The sequence below is a fragment of the Felis catus genome, chromosome A1 (assembly GCF_018350175.1).
Source record: "Felis catus isolate Fca126 chromosome A1, F.catus_Fca126_mat1.0, whole genome shotgun sequence".
NCBI lineage: Eukaryota > Metazoa > Chordata > Mammalia > Carnivora > Felidae > Felis > Felis catus.
In genome coordinates this window covers 130072442-130089429 of record NC_058368.1, presented here as the reverse complement: position 1 = coordinate 130089429, position 16988 = coordinate 130072442, and the positions used below count along the sequence as shown (strand labels likewise).

Here is a 16988-nt window from a genome sequence, read left to right as displayed (position 1 = left end):
AGGCTTTTCTAGAGCTCCAACTATAGCAACCCTCCCTAACTTGTTCACATCACAGTAGGTGGGGAAAGCCATTTTTACACCTTCTGTCTTACCATTTTGTTCAAACTTGTTAGGTGTGGTGACTCAGTTGTTTGGAAATCAGTATCCCTGAGCCCTTAAGTGGGCTTCTCTTGTGGCTTTTGCTCCAAAGCTCAATAGAGCCTCCCTGTACGTAAGGTAGACTGAACAGGGTAGAGTTGGAGCATTACAAGTAGAAGCAGACCTAAGACCCACACCAGCTTTCAAATCAGCCTATGGCTATCCAAAGCCTTCCAACCTCTTGTTTCTCTGTCTGTCTTCCCCGCTGGGCTGCAAACACCTTGGGAAGTAGAACAGCCTTCCATTTCTTTCTTCTTTTGTGTCCCTGCTGCTTAGTGTCTAGACCTCCCAACTTCCAGTTCCCTGACTGGCCCAGGTCTTCAGCCTGTGGACCCCTGAAGGAAGGTGAGGCTTTCTCCAGCCTCCTTCATGCCAACCTCTGCATACTCCGTCCTCAGACCCACCTCCTAAGCCTTTCATGGTGCTGAGTCTGATCCTGGCCTCATGGGGTAACCCCCAGAGATTAATGAAGTCCTCCAGGGAAAACTGTTCCTGGTCCTAAACATTAAATTATAGAAAATGTTGGTCCCTGATCCATTTTCAAGAGAATTACAAATTTAAAATATGCAAATAAAATCATGTCCTTGCTACATACATAAATCTTGGTACTGTGAGTTCGTCAAAGAAGAGATTCTATAAAAATTTAACAGTCTCCTTCAAAGAAGTGAGAAATGCCTTTCCATGACAGGTGACTCTGAGAGATACTAAAGCAATTCTCTGAATTTTTTCTGAGATTTCCCCCTGAGCCTCAAAATTGGTAGAACCTGGTTTTCTCTTTGTATGAAACAGCAAGCTGAACATCTAACGGGCTGGAGTTATTTCAGACACGGAAATAAATAACCATCTCTCATCAGTTGTCTTTCCATTTCACATGGGTCTCAGTGGGCCAGTCTTTATTGAGCACCTACTGTGTACACATGATACGTCTCTTTACCCACAATTCAGCACTTACTCAGCTCCTATTATCTCCAGACAGAATTGAATTCTTTGAGAAGACCTGAGTTGTTCTCATAGTTCTTTCTGACTTTCCAAAGCTCAAAGCTAGCCTTGAGTAGTCCCCCAACACATGTTGATGAAGTCTAAGGCCTCCCTAAGACAGAATAAAAAACCACCCATTTCCCATTTGGTAATTTACGTGCAAAATAACAAAATGAGAGGATATTAATCATATGTGCTCGCAGGTATCATTAAAGCATCTCTGTGAGGCCAGATCTACCACAAGCAGTCATATGAGACAAAACCTTTATAACGGAAGTCAGGAAAAGCAGAATGATGCCAGCCCACTCTTGGTTATGCTTCAAATCAGTAACCTCTCACTGGAACATACTGATGCCAGGTACACAGCTCCAGGTCTGGAGTGGGAGACATAAAAAAAATCATTTTTAAAACAACATGGAAAGGACTGTCGAAGAGGCGTGTGCAAGGGCTGTAGAAGCCGAAAGGGAGACTCATGGATCCTGAAAGAGCCAAGGAAGTCTTCACGGTGAGTTGACATCCAAGCTGTGGTGTGGAATGCATCAGGACTTACTAGGCAAGAAGCAGGGGAGAAGGCAACATATGTCAACAGAAGAATGTGGGGGCTCTCTCAAGAACAGGATGCATTCAGAGCAGCTGGAGTAGGGTACATGGTGAGAAGTGAGGCATCCTCTAGCAAGCAGGGGAGGAAGCCAGCCCATGGAGGCTTTCAGACAAGATATCCTAGAATGAGCTTTGGTGCCCAGAAAGACCTCCCTGGCAGGAGTGTGGGGGATGAGCTGAAGAGAGAAGAATGTGGAGAAAAGGAGCAGGTACAGCTCTGTCCCTTCCTTCCTCTAGAAGACATGCGAACAGTGTCGTGAGGTGTCATGTTGTCATGGGGAAGCAGTGTTGACACAGCCTGGGGAAGTCAGACCTTCCTCATAAAGTCTGCACTTCAGCAGCCACCACATGGAACTTGATTCAAGACAAGGGACACTGCAGAGGCATTTGTCTCATTTCCATCTTGGCCATTCCTTGCGCACCAAATATGGTAAGACAAAATGTGATGGATCTATTGGCAAATATCCTGTAGAGAAGACTCTAGTTTCTCAACACCCCGAAGTGCCAATACCTCCCTTGATGGTTTTGAAGTACAAGTGTCTGTAGCAGCTATTGTCACATTGTCTGACACGGTGAGAATTTAACTCCTTCCAACGACAGAAAGATATCTAAAGGCATTTGTCTCTGATCCTATAACCTGTGGCTACACAGTTGGGGCTCAAGTTTTGCAGCTCTGGTGATCAAGCCTGCATTGGAGGGAGATGAAAAACAGGGAGCAGAGCTGTTTCCTTGAAAGGAATTTCGGAAGATGCAGCACTCTGCTCCCTATTCCCTTGCAGGTCTATGGAATTCCTTCCTTATCTTGTTTCTTTTTCTCCAGGGAAGAATGATCGAATTGGTCTGCAGTTTCTCCTTACTCCCTAAGGAACAACCCATTGTTGGGGCACCTGGGTGGATCAGTCGGTTGAATGTCAGACTTCGGCTCAGGTCATGATCTCGCGGTTCACGACTTCAAGGCCCACATTGGGCTCACTGCTGTCAGCCTGTCAACGCAGAGCCCACTTCAGATCCTCTTTTCCCTTCTCTCTGCCCCGCCCCCAGCTACACTGTCCCCAAAATAAATATTAAAAAAAAAGAAAAAAGAAAAACCAATTGCTCTGAAGGCAATTTTGAACCCTTCCCTATTTTAAATGATATCTCCTGTGAAACCCAAATAGACTTACCTGGTCTTTCGGCTTAACACCTTAGGGGTACAAAACTGAGTCAAGCCACCTCTTTTTGGAGAAAGGACTGCTGTTTTCTACTCATAGAGGCTGGGAAAAAAAGAGGCATCTGCTGTCAGACAATGAGAACACACACAAGAAATCAGGGAGTCCCCTTGTCTCCTGGCAGTGGGGATCCCCTGTGCTGGGGGCTGGTTCTTCATGGACCCATCAGGCCTGCTGTCATTCCTGGTTTCTTGTCTGTCTTCCCCTCCGCATCTCATGCAGTCTGAGTCTTACTCATCTCCTCACCGGCACTGCCTATCACCGTGAACGGCATGCCATCATAGGGATAACTTCAATCAAATGAGGGCTCACTCCATCCTGGAAATTGTGCCAATTGCTTCAGATACATATGAAGTTGTTTAATTTACTCAATATCCCATTTTACATATGTAAAACTAAAGTTCACAAGGTTTATTCAACTCACTCAAAGTCACATGTCCAGGAAGGGTCAGCAGAAATTTGAGCTCGGTCCCTATGCCTCTTCCATTCACCATGCTACCTTGAAAGGGGAGAAATGCGTCATGCGACAGCTTCAGCTCTTCCACGAATTCTCCAAAGTCCAATTTGTGTGTATGCACTGATGGACTCGCCAAATTACATTTTAAAACAAATCCAAATGTCCATTTGACCTGCACTATAAATCAAAAAAATATATATTTCCATTAGAAAAAGTTCCTCCGTAAGACCAAGGTGGACAGTTTTTAGCACAACTGTAACAGACTATTAGAACATGTTACTATTCAGAAGGAATAGAACAGAACTACCTTTACTGTAGAGTAATGGCCCCAGTACTTGGTCCCTCGGGTAAACAGAGACGTGAAGATGTGAAATAGTTACAGCTGGGGCACCAGAACTAAAAATGCCACATTCAAAAGTGGATGGGAGACTATCATCATGTAGGATTTACATTAGTGGGTGATCAAAGTCTGTTTTTCTGCCTTTTAACCATGAACCCCTCTTCTGTCTCACATCCAGCCTTCTCAGACAAAAGACTAATGTTAGATTTAGGGGAAACATTTATGAGACAGTTATTGCTACTCTGAGTCCAGACATCCTGTCAGGGGTCTCTCGCTTCAAGCCTAAGGAAAGAGACCACAATAAGACCACTTGGAGAGCGTGATATGTGTCTTCTAGTTTAGGGGACATTGTGACTCCCACATGGAAAATCTGGCTGACTGCTTCAATGGCAGAGCAAAGGATGAGGGTGTTAGGCCACTGAACATTTGCCTGAACACATTCTTTTGGACTAGATGCAGGTGACTCACGTAAGGGAACCAATGGAAGGCTTCTTAGATTCTCTCCAAGATGGCTGCCTACAGAGGCAAGTAGTGCTGCGCAGAAACATGCCAGGGGTCCCACCAAATGCCTCGGGCTGAGCAAGAGGAAGCAACCAACCACAGTGAGAACATCACCCTCACTAAAAGAAACTGCAGGTGAGAGATCACCAGCAGAAGCGGGAGAGGAAGTGGAGGTCTCTAAAGAGCCTAAAAAGTATAGCTAAGGAATGCGTCCGCCTTAAACGCCCACCAGACCCGAGAACAAAATGCCAGTTCCTGACTGTCAGTCAAGTGTGAATTTCCCTGGCCTTTTCTTTTCACCCACGCCCTGCTACTGCCCTTGAGGGTCAGAAATGGAGGTGAGCAATTTGGAGGAGAGGCAAAACTATGAGGCTGGGAGCAGTGAAAGGGCAGCCCATAGCAAGCAACCCAGCTTCAGTGGGTCTTTGCAGGAGGAGAAAACCAAAATTTATTCTCTCACCATTGTGGAGGTCAGAAGTCCAAAACCAGTTTCACTGGACTGAAATCAAGGTATGAAGAAGGCCACAGTCCCACTGGAGGATCTAGGAGAGATTCTGTTCCTGCCTCTTCCAGCTCCTGGTGGCTCTCAGTCTTCCTTGCCCCATGGCCGCATCACCACTGTCTCTGTCTTCACGGTCACACTCCCTCTTCTCTTCTGTATAATAAAATCTCCCTCTGATTCTCTCTTACAAGGATACATGTGATTGCATTTTTGGCCCACCCTGATTATCCACGATAATTTCTCCATCTCAGAATCCTTACTTTAATCACATCTTTTGCCATATAAGGTGATATTCAACCTTTTGTCATACAAGGTAGTGTTCACAGGTTCAGGGGATTAAAATATCTCTTGAGGGAACATTATTCAGTCTACCATAGAGGGTCAAGGAAATTAATGTGTTTAGGGGTTAACACCTAATGAATAATGAAACAGAGTGTTTAAGTAACTTTCTTAGAATCACACAGCTGAATAATGGGTGAGTTAGGTCTTAAAGAAGCAAAGTCTCCTGACTTCTGGTCAAAAGCTTTACCTTCTACAATACACAGTGACAAATGCCATTGGAATCCTTTATATGCTATAGCTATTTTAAAGTTTTATTCAAGCATCTAATAACAGGTTTTTTTGATGGAATTAATTTTTTTATTTTATTTGTATTTTTACTTTTTTAATTTTATTTCAATCCAAGTTAGTTAACATACAGTGTAGTACTGGTTTCAGGAATAGAACTGAGTGATTCATCACTTCCATATAACACTCAGTACTCATCCCAACAAGGGTCCTCCTTAATGCCCATCACCCATTTAGCCCATCCCCCCACCCTGCTCTCCTCCAGCAACCTTCTTCAGTTTGTTCTCTGTATTTAAGAGTCTCTTGTGGTTTGCCACCCTCTCTGTTTTTACCTTATTTTTCCTCCCCTTCCCCTATGTTTATCTGTTAGGTTTCTTAAATTCCACATATGAGAGAAATCATGATATCTGTCTTTCTCTGACTGACTTATTTTGCTTAGCATTACACATTCGAGTTCCATCCATGTTGTTCCAAATGGCAAGACTTCATTCTTTTTGACCACTGAGTAATACTCCATTGTATAACAGTTTCCTTAAAGAAAATCTCCATTTGGAGGCTTCTAAGTAAAGATGGAAGAAAAAAAGATGGCATCAGTCAGCTTACTCTCACCCATTCTCACTCTGGGATTGTTTAGGGACCTCACAGAGCAAACATGAGGTTTCTTTTCTGGGAGAAGTGTTGGAGCCATGATAGATCACCACCTGACAGTGGTCATGAAGTCTAACTGTGCAGAAAGTGCTCAATGAGCACCTATTTTAGGTGTTAGCAGAAACACGTCTAATTACTTACATTGAAATTACAGAGTAGAAGGGCCAGCATACGACTGCTTCCAACCTTTTTCACCATTTAAGTGTAGCCAAGGCAGTACAGGCACACCTCTGGGTGTGGCACTTGACTTCATTGCGCTTCACAGATAACTGCATTTTTTACAAAGTGAAGGTTTGCAACAACCCGGCATCAAGCAAATCTACCGGCACCATTTTTCCTAGCGAATTTGCTCGCTCTGTGTCACACGTTGTAAATTCTCACAACATTTCAAACTTTTTCATTATTATTATTAAATTTGTTATCTGTGATCAATGATTATGACTCACTGAAAACTCAGATGATGGTTAGCTTTTTGTTAGCAGTATTTTTAAATTAAGGAATGTACATTTTTGTAGACAAAACGGTATTACACACTTAATGGACTACATAAGATAGTGTAAACATAAATTTTATATGCTCTGGGAAGCCAACAAATTCATTTGACTTGCTTGATGGCAATATTCGCTTTGTTGCAGTGGCCTGGGACAAAATCCGCAATATCTCCAGAGTATTCCTGTACTTGTTACAGGTCCTTGTGCCTTAAATGTGTGAGCTATAGTCTGGACTGAAAGAAGGGAGGACTAGCCCAGTTTGGTGAAGGATGAGGGCAATCACCAACATTTGAAGAAGTCCCCAAAATAACAGCTCGCTAAAACCTCTACCGGGCAGAATCTGTCCACCTCCATGTGTCCACAAGCCCAGGGTTGACATGGAGCCATGCTCTAGAGGTGGAACAGAGCAAGCCATCAGTGGTGTCACAGAAATCCAAGAACCCAAGAAAATGGAGCATAGGCATCAGGTAGGTGGTGACTATAGAGGGGCTGGAGAGAAAACACATGGGAAAGAAAAGAGGTAGGACCACAGAGGAACCATGAGGTGAGAGTGGGTTACTGGTGATAATGGGAGAAAACAGATGACCTGGAATAGAACAAGATTCATAGAATGTTGCAGGGCTTGGCACATCATAAAAGAGTAGGAAGCTTCATTTCCCTTACAGTTTTTCATAGAGAGGCGCTGAGGAAAAGCCAAAGGCTGTTTAGATAACTTGAAAAGCTCTTGTCTTAGACATCAAGAGACCAGTGGGACTTGCAATCTGTACTTATTTTAAAATCAGTGGCTGTCAACATGCTAAGTGCTAAAAATATGTTCATTCCCCCTTCGCCATATTACAGACCTGAAAATATTGAAGCTATAAGGGTGTTTCCACCTCTGCCACCCACTTAGTGTCAATTCAAAGGTGAAGCTGTTATAATTAGTCCTTTTCAAACGATCTTGACTTTCTTCTGCCATCTTCTAAAATCAGGAATACAAAATCTGTTGAAGGGGAACTTGCCTCTCTCAAGAAAACTTGTCAGCTAATTATATCCTTGATTTGAGCAAATCTTCATTGCTTTCCTCTTTGTGAAATCAGCAAACTCACTCCTTCCCTTCCTGAGGGGCATATGGGGTGGTTACACTTCCTGGATTTCCTGCTCAACCCTGACCTCTGAGGTCTCCAGGCTGACTGTCTAACAAAAAAAAGAGAAAACTTTGCTTTTACCGATTTTGCACAGCTTCAGCCCAACATGAAAGCTGACACAAGGGACTTGACCCTCACACACAACCCAAAGTGTTTGACAACGGCAATAGAAAATGTCTGAGCTCACTTGAACCAGTGGGGGTAACTCCCACTTCAATCCTGACCTCACTCATTTTATAGGAGCTACAAAGTCCTGCTTAATCTGGTTCCCCTGCCAAACTGCCCCATATCATTCTATTTTCCATGACAGTTTCCAGCAAGGTTTCAGGTCAGAATGATGTTACCTTTCAAGAGCCACGCTGGGATTGTGATGCAGAGCCACTTCAGGCAGAAGACAATACCTGCTAACATTTTAGCCCAACCTCTGGATCATACATGGCTATCTGCTGCATACATCCTATCTGCTGCAAACACTGATGGAATTCATGGCTTGGCCGGCACTGCTGGGGAAGATTCTGAGGCTACAAAGCGCCTTAATGCGAAAGAACACCATGATAGATCAGCAGAGGCACAGCAGCACCCGGGGCCATATATTTGCCAACCTCATTCAAGGTGGAGACATCAGCGACAAAGTGTTTATTGGCCTGGTACGCAGACTTCTGGAAGCTCATCCCGGAACTGTGGTTGACCTCCTGTGATTTCAGACAATATCTCTTTGTTTCACTTCCTCCTGCAGGAAAACATTCTGTTGACAGTAATCCCTCTCAGGGGTGTTTGAAGGTGAACAGGTCTACTTAAAAGCACTTAGGGCTTTTTGAAAGAAAAGCACTACATAAATCCCAAGCAATAGTACCATCATTGTCTGGATTACTTATAAAAGAAATAAGTCTCTTAGGTCATTGAATTTCTTTGACTAGATTTCAGGCTGTGTGAGGTGGAAAAAATTGCTATCATATGTGGCTAAAACTAACTGAGCAAAAAGAATACTATATATAGGTTGCATTTATAGTTGAAGAGTTTGACGTGCTCTGCCAATAGCATTTGGTCCAACCTCTGGCGTGCTGACAAACATAAGACAGTAATACTGGACATGACTGCCTCAAGCACAAACAAGACATGGCTTTTCACTTTCATGCTGTGAGGCTAGTGGAACCTGGTGCTCCATCATATGCCTCACTGGACCATCACTGTGGTCATCATCCCTATTTCCAGCCACCCGAGTTAGCCCTGCACCCAAGGGATGGAGTCATGGGATTCACCAAAAAGGTAATCCCATGGCTTAGCATTAGCCTCAAAGCAACAGATTTAGTAACTTCTGTAGCAGGCACCCGGGGCAGAAAACAAGTATATCTGTAATGGCCTACAACGTGTGTCCCACAGGCTTTGGGCAGAATAAGAAGTAGGAACAATCTGCCTAAAAAATTCTATGTTATTAACACAGTGACAACAATGGAAAGTGAACACAAATAATGCAGCATTGGTGGCACAGTGAGCGGGAACCCCAGAATTAGACCGATGAAACCCGGATTCCTGTCCTTGCTCTGCTCTCTGCTGCTAGGCACCCCCGACCCATCACTTTACCTCTCTGTCTCCTCACTGGTATGAGAGGAAATTGGACTAGATGACCTCCAAGGCTCTTCCAATTCTAGGTTTCCAGTGAATCCATGATTCTAGTTGTAGGTACCCCACTAGCACAACAGTTAGCCTTCTGAAATCCACGTGATGCCTTTTCACCTTGACCGTATTCACACATAACAGGTGCACATTTCTGAGTGTCAAGGCCACCTGGGGGAAGAAAGTATCAACACAACCTCCAGGGCCTTCAGCCTTCATGGGGCAGGAGGCCACCCTGTCCTCTCTCCAGACACTGGAGCCAGTAAGACAGGAGCATTGTTCAGACATGTCAAGGATGCCAATGAACAGGTGGGTCCACCTCTGCACCTTCCAGTGACATCCCAAACCAAAGAGACCCATGATACCAAGAGTTTCATGAACAGAAATAAGAAATTCAGAGACTGAGTACACCAGAGCCCCTTGGAAGTGAGAGGGCCCCTCTGTATACACTTTCTGTTCTTAAAAGGAATTCAATAGCAGGAGATTCCCCCTGACCATTCCCCCAAAGGACTTCCACTCTCAAGGCTTAGAACTTCTGTTAGGAAGAGAGCAGCCTCCATAAGTGGGCAGAGGCTCTCTGGCCTTCTGCTGAGGGAACAGCACAGGCACAGACACAGACATCTTATCATGAATCTTGGAGATACCAGGGAAGACTGCTTTTGAAGCAAGGATCCACTTTGGCCACATTTAGTGTCAGGACACTGGGCCCAGAAGACAGCACCAGCCTTGGCCTTGCACAGGTTAGGCTTCCTAAATAATACCAGTGTAAATAAATTGAGATATCACTTAATTAAGCCTTTGTGCAGTGCTTCAGCAGGAGTGGTCTCCAAAAAGTGAAACAACAATTTTGTAAACACCTTGTAACAAATGCCCCAAGTCAGCTGATCTACTTCCAACGTTAGAGAAGTTCGGTGGCTTTTCACCATTCTTTCTCATTCTGAAGAGCTCTCCTGAACTTTTATTTTCAATCAAGAACCAAAGCTCTTTTCAACTGCTCCACCTTTGAGATGTTTTTTAATTTTGTTTTATGGGTTTTCACATTTGATTCTGAAAAAATATTTTCCCGTGATCTTCCAAAGAACTTTCATCCAATAACATGACTGCAGGTAGATGTGGATACAGGGCCATATAGTTAAAAAAATTTTTTTAATCTTTATTTATTTTTGAGAGAGAGACAGAGTGTGAGCTGGGGAGGAGCAGAGAGGGAGACACAGAATCCAAAGCAGACTCTAGGCCGTGAGCCATCAGCACAGAGGCCGACATGGAGCTCGAACTCACGAACTATGAGATCATGACCTGAGCCAAAGTCGGACGCTCAACTGACTGAGCCACCCAGGCGCCCCATAGGGCCATATGGTTTAAAGGGCACTCCCCAATGACTAGCTCATACCCACACTCCAAAGTAGCAGACTCTGCTACAAATGCAGAATGACCCTCTGTGAGGCTTGGTGGCCTCACCCAGCCAAGCTGGATGCTTACTTTGCTCTAAGGTTACCTTCTGAGAACTTCAACTCTCTTCCTGTCCCCTAAGGAAATCCTGGAATGGCTTTGCCAAAAAAGTCCCATACCAGCATTTATTTATACTTATTTCTGGGAGCTACAGGCTGAGAAGGAAGAGCTGTGCTCACGACCAATTTCCCTTTTGAAATAAGCGCATGATAATAACATAGACCTGGGGGGTCTGGCTGGCTCAGTCAGTAGAGCCTGCGATTCTTAATCTCTGGGTTGTAAATTCAAGCCCAGGCTAGGTGTAGAGATTACTTAAAAAAAAATCTTGAAAAAAATAACATAGACTTGATTGGCCATAGATATCACTATAACTGTTTTTTGAAGAAGGATGGGAAAAAAATGTGAGTCAGCAAAACTACCTGAAACTTCTGTGTTATGGATTGGGTGGGCCAACTCTCAACCAAACTGCCGGGTGTTGTTGATGCCTCCATTCAGTTTTCTTGTGTCTTTCAACTCTCATATCTCCAGATAATGGGGGCCCTTCCCGCCCACTGAGGCCTCCACAGAGCTACCCATATTTTGTCAAAATCTGAAAAAGAACCCAAATAATCCAAGCCCAGTGGGATGGCTTTTCTGATGTGTCAACTTGGCTGTGTTAAAGTCCCCGCTATTCAGTCAAACTTTAATCTAGGTGTTACTGGGAAAGCATTTTTTGGATATAACTGAAGCCTCTAATCAATTGATCTTCCTATAAGGAAGATTATCCTCAAGAATCCAGGTGGACCTGACCAATCAGTTGAAAGGCCTTCAAAGCAGGACTAAGTCTTTCCCAAAAAGAGAAGAAAGCTTCCTGTGTATAGTAGCCCCAGCTCATGCTGTGGGTTCCAGCTTGTCCAGGATCTTCCAGGCCCTGGGGTCCCGCCCGATGGATTTCAGACTTGTTCTGCCCATTCCAATTACACTGGCTCATTTCTTGTAATAAGAAGATGAATAGATAGATAATTAGCTAATTGATAGATGATAGATACATAGATAGATAGATAGATAGAGAGATAGATAGATAGATAATAGAGATGAATGAATGATAGATGAATAGATATACAGATATGAAGAATATAGATACAAATACAGGGATAAACAGATATACAGGTGCATAAACAAATATAGGGATAAACAGATATACAGATGCATAAATATATAGTTGTAAATCTCCTACATGTGGTTCTGCTTCCCTGGCTGAACTCTGACTAATACAGATTTTGGTACCAGGAGTGAGGTTTGCACACAGGAAGTCATGGTTCAACCCTGCCTTATATACTCAGGGCTCCCTGAGGTCCACAAATCTAAAACTTGCAACAAAATGAAACAAAAACAAAAGTGAGAATAAAGGAGAGGGGAACAGCCTCCCATCATCATTTCTGGGGCTTTGAAGCAAGATTGCAGTGATTTATATCAAGGCTAAATGATACTGTAAAGAGAAAGCAATTGCAAATCCAGTAGCTATTTTTCTCTAAGCCTCTAAATCCTAGAAATGTAGCACGCTCTCCTCCCAGGGGAGGAAAAAAATAGGCTACTTTCATTACAATGCCAGTGAATCCCATAATAATCGGCTGAATCCTGACAACTGAATCATTCCTCAGTTGAAGGAAAAGACACAGTCACAATCTGGAAGTTTCTATCGTCCAGCAAAGAAAAAGATCTGATGACTGAGTTTCCCTGGCTTCTGCTCATGCCTTTCTCCCAAACCTCCATCCCCAGAGCCCTCCTGCCTTTAGGTCTCAGGGCAGGAGTTTGGTTTATGTGTTCATGGTTCTGGCTCTCCATTCCCATAAAGGTGGCCAAATCCACTGTCCTGGAAGTGTTTCAGCTAACAGACATTTATTGACTCTTACTCAGTCCAGGTACTTCTCTGGGGGCTGAAGATAAGCTATTGCCATTAAGAGCTTGCTTTGTGGTTGGAGAAACGTTGTTTTTTGTTTACTTTTAAATATATTTTTGGGTGCCTGGGTGGCACAGTCAGTTAAGCATCCAACTTCAGCTCAGGTCATGATCTCACAGTTCGGGAGTTCGAGCCCCACGCTGGGCTGTCTGCTCACAGCTCAGAGTTGAGAGCCCAGAGCCTGCTTCGGATTCTGTGTCTCCTTCTCTCTGTGCCCCTCCCCCACTCGTGCTCTCTCTGTCTCTCTCTCTCTCTCTCAAAAATAAATAAACACTAAAAACTTTAAACGTATTTTTACCTTATTTCCTCATCTTACTTTAATATATGCCTGCTTTGGCCTTAAGACCTGATTTTCTTAATGGGGTGTTAGCAAACGTCATACAGAGACTTGAAAAGCATGGGCCTGTCAGGACTCACTCTCTTGCTACTCCGGAGGACCTGGGACTTCCAGCATGTGAAGACACCCAGACCCACCTACTGGATGACAGAAGAACTTAGCTAGTTGCCCCCGTGGTCCTGTCCAACAGTCTAACAACCACCGCTTCCACCAGCTGAGGCCAGCTGAGCCAGCTGAGTCAGGCCCGGAAGAACCACTCAGTCAATCCACAGACTCCTGAGCTAAATATGTGGTTGTTTTAAAGCACTAAGCCGTTGGGGCATTTGTTAGACAGAAATGTTCACTGATACGTGGGGGCAGTGGGTACTCACTTGTTACACTGGAGATGGGTCCTAGAAAATGTCATAAAGCCCGTGGTCTCCCTCAGTGTTCAGCTTTATCCACACCTCCAGGACGATTCCCTGTTATTACTGACGTACTTGGGGGGTCCTGGCAATTTCCTACAGGTGGCTCACCTGTCTTCCAATCAGCGGTACTGGAATCACCTGACTTCCAATCAGTCTTTGTTCTGGAATATCTTTTCAAGGATTTCTAGTGCACAGCCTTGGGAGAGGCCCTTCAGAGCACACTGCAAAAGATTCGAGATCCCTAAGCTCAGAGGTCCTCTCCTGTGACACATCCCACTGCATGGGCAGGCATCACTGGGTCCTGTTTGTGTCACCCATGAAGGCTGGGGCTTGGGGGTACAAAAAGTTGCCCATATGGCCACGTGTAATAAAGGCCTTTGTCTCCCCCTCGGGAGTCTCTGGTCTTTGCCAGCATCCACGACGCTGTGGCAGACTAACTTGTTAAATTACAAGAGGGCCAAATCTCAGACCTTTCTCAGTTCCTGAGAACCAACTAACCAAAATTCCCGTATCTAAAACTATCAGCCAAACTCATATAGGGGATGCTGCTTAGTGCCTATAAAAGTCCATTTCTCTGCAAATGACCCTGGAAAAGCACATGATGTCCCTGTTCCCAGAAACTCCAGGGTAGGGACATCTGTACACATCCTTCTTGTTCTTTTAAGGGACATGGGATAGAAGTATGGGGCCAAATCCATTTTTCGAATCGTTGGAGAAACAGGAAATGGTGGGCTAGATACAAATATAGTAAGAACATAGAGCTTTCAAGGCACGAGAAAATATAGCTGGTCTGCCCTCTTTCTGCTTTTGCTACCCACAGCACCCAGCCCAGCCCAAGCACCCACCAGAAAGGAAGTTAACCTGAGCAGCCCTGTGCACACACTCCATCACTGGGGCGCAGGGATTCAGAAATCAATGAAGTCAGGGGTGCCTGGGTGGCTCAGTCAGTTGAATGACTTCGGCTCAGGTCATGATCTTGCGATTGGTGAGTTTGATCCCCAAACTGGACTCTAGCTCAGAGCCTAGTGCCTGCTTCGAATTCTGTCTCCCTCTCTCTGCCCCTCCCCCGCTCGCTCACGCACACTCTCACGCACTCTCTCTCTCAAAAATAAACACTAAAAAAAAATCTAACAAAAATAAATCAATGAAGCCAAAATACTTTTTAAAGCCTTTGACATGACAGCCCGAGAAAAACAATTACAATTCTTGCTCCATTGGCTACCTACACAGAACTTTCCAGACATCCTAGCATTTTAACACCATTCAAAATTCCATTTTCGAGGCAAGAAAGATTATATTTGTTTCTAATCCCTCTGTCTTCAATGCAGCACTTCCACCAGGAAGCTGCCTCTGCACATTTAACTCATTCTCAGGTTTATCAGATAAGCCACTGACCTTACTAGAATATGGGAAGGAGAAAGCTGATGTAGGAAAGATGCTGAAGCTCCTGCATGAGGAGCATAAGCTCCTGCATAACTACACTTCCAGCATAAGTTAAATGCCCGCTGAGACGTCCTACAGATGAGCAGTTACCTAACCAGAGCACCTTAGCAGAGCTGAGCCCCTGAGATGAGCTTCCAGAGAATGTCCTCGTCTTTTGTTTCTGGGTAAATGGTTTGGGGAGCCATTATCTTTTCCCCCACAAGGCTCAGATTCTGCTGGACGTGAGCCATCCACGTGCTCCAGCAGCTGTAGGGTGCTACTCCTCCAGGTACGTGGAATGGTGGATTTCTACCCTGACTGCTCAAGAGAAGCACCTGAGGACTTTTAAAAATAATACTAGTTTCTGTAGGCCTACCTCAGGCCAATTAAGTTAGAATCACAGGGAGAGCCAGGAATTAAAACCTTATTAGAACATAACACGAAGGTACAGTTGTAGGCATTTAAAAATCAACTCCAATGACCTTACTCCCAGATTTGTTCCACTCTCGAAGGGAAGATAAAGTTTAGTTTTGAGATATTTATTTATTTACTTATTTAGCCTGAATTGGAGATCAGAACTCTCATTCATTCATTCATCCATTCAGTATTTGTTGAGTACCTGGTAAATGGCAGGTACCATTTACCTCACAAGGGGTCACAATCCACAGGGGAAGAGAACCAGCAACTTTTAAATTTTTTTTTACAACGTTTATTTATTTTGGGGACAGAGAGAGAGCATGAACGGGGGAGGGGCAGAGAGAGAGGGAGACACAGAATCAGAAACAGGCTCCAGGCTCTGAGCCATCAGCCCAGAGCCTGACGCGGGGCTCGAACTCACGGACCGTGAGATCGTGACCTGGCTAAAGTCGGACGCTTACCCGACTACGCCACCCAGGCGCCCCGAGAACCAGTAACTTTAATGCCTCAGAAGGGGAAATGCAGAATACTACAAGAATACAGCAGAGGGGCTTCCACTCTTCATTTGGGGGGCACATGTCTTTCTCTCTTCTGCCCACCTCAGTCCTTGTCCTCCTCACTTTCACGTCTGTAACTCCCAGTCATCACTCAGTTGTGGCTATGGGGTCTGGGTCCTAAGGGAACCTTTAACCTTCATTTGCAATCCTTTTCCAAAGCTAGATGGCGCTTTTAATGAATCTTGTGAACACCTGGATGTCATTTTCCTCTCTGATTTGGAACAGAGGCTTCCAGAAAGAACAGGAAGAAACAAGTGACATTCCTAAACCCCGAGGTTACATGGAAATTCAGAAATGACACATTCCGAGTGGGTTTGAAGATAGTGAATGAGCTGACACAATGGGTGCCTGGTACCATCTATGTGGAGGAAGCAAGTGCCACGGCAGAAACTTCTTTGGAAAAGTATCTTCCCAGAGCAGAGATGGATGCCAAGGAGCACACTGCAAAATCAGAGCTGGAGAAAACAAGACCATGCTCAGATCTTGAACTACAAAATATTACTTATTCTTAGGAAATGGGTAGTAGTGGAAAGTAACTATCTTCTTTCAGATTATCAGCGAGTATAATTTGCCTTTTTTTTTTTTTTCCCATGCACTACCAAGCATCCTCCACAAAATGAGCCATACAGACCAACCTCTTTTCTGGGAATGCCGAATCCTGTAGTGCACCTTTTTCGGTTTTCTAGAATAAACACTACTGTGTGGGTCGTTCACGCTGTGCTGTGACTAAGACAGGAAAACTGAAACTTGAATATCAGTTCCGTAGCTTGAAAGCTGGATGATTTCAGGAAAGTCATTCAACAGCTCTGGAAATGTACATCCCTGGTCTGTAGACTAAGGATGATGAGCACAGGATTGCTGCAGAGAATGAAGGAAATGATAAGAGCAGAACCTTTAGTTCACCATCTGGCACACAGTAGGTATTCAGGAAGAGGAGCTACCGGTCCCTTCACGATCCAAACCCACCCTGGGAAGGGGACATAACATAGCAACTTGGAATTTCTGGCTTCCTGCAAGCATGCCCTGTTGTTTCTCCTTATCTAACAAGTGAGAAAGCAAAAATCCTGCATTTAATAAACAGTATCTCACAGATCAGTACCGTGTGACTGGTTCTGAGCAGATATGGGACACTATCAGGAAGCTGACACGCCAAAGCCCAGCTCTCTCACACACTGTCGAATTGAAAGTGTCTGTAATATCCTGTTGCTACGCATCTATCTGGACTCTTCAACGTTAGCACTTTTAAGCCAAGTTTTCAGAAAACTCTGGTAGGCAAACGAAGAAAAATG

The 16988-nt window shown here is 44.4% G+C and overlaps 1 long non-coding RNA gene across 1 annotated transcript; it reads right to left on the bottom strand.

The window, feature by feature from the left end:
• Window positions 1-4068: 4068 nt before the first annotated feature.
• Window positions 4069-14346, bottom strand: LOC123384823. Its single transcript, XR_006596481.1, has 4 exons — window positions 13268-14346; window positions 9139-9342; window positions 8160-8287; window positions 4069-4877 (listed from the first exon to the last, which is right to left on the bottom strand). It is a non-coding gene; the product is annotated as an uncharacterized LOC123384823 (long non-coding RNA).
• Between the last annotated feature and the right edge of the window lie 2642 nt (window positions 14347-16988).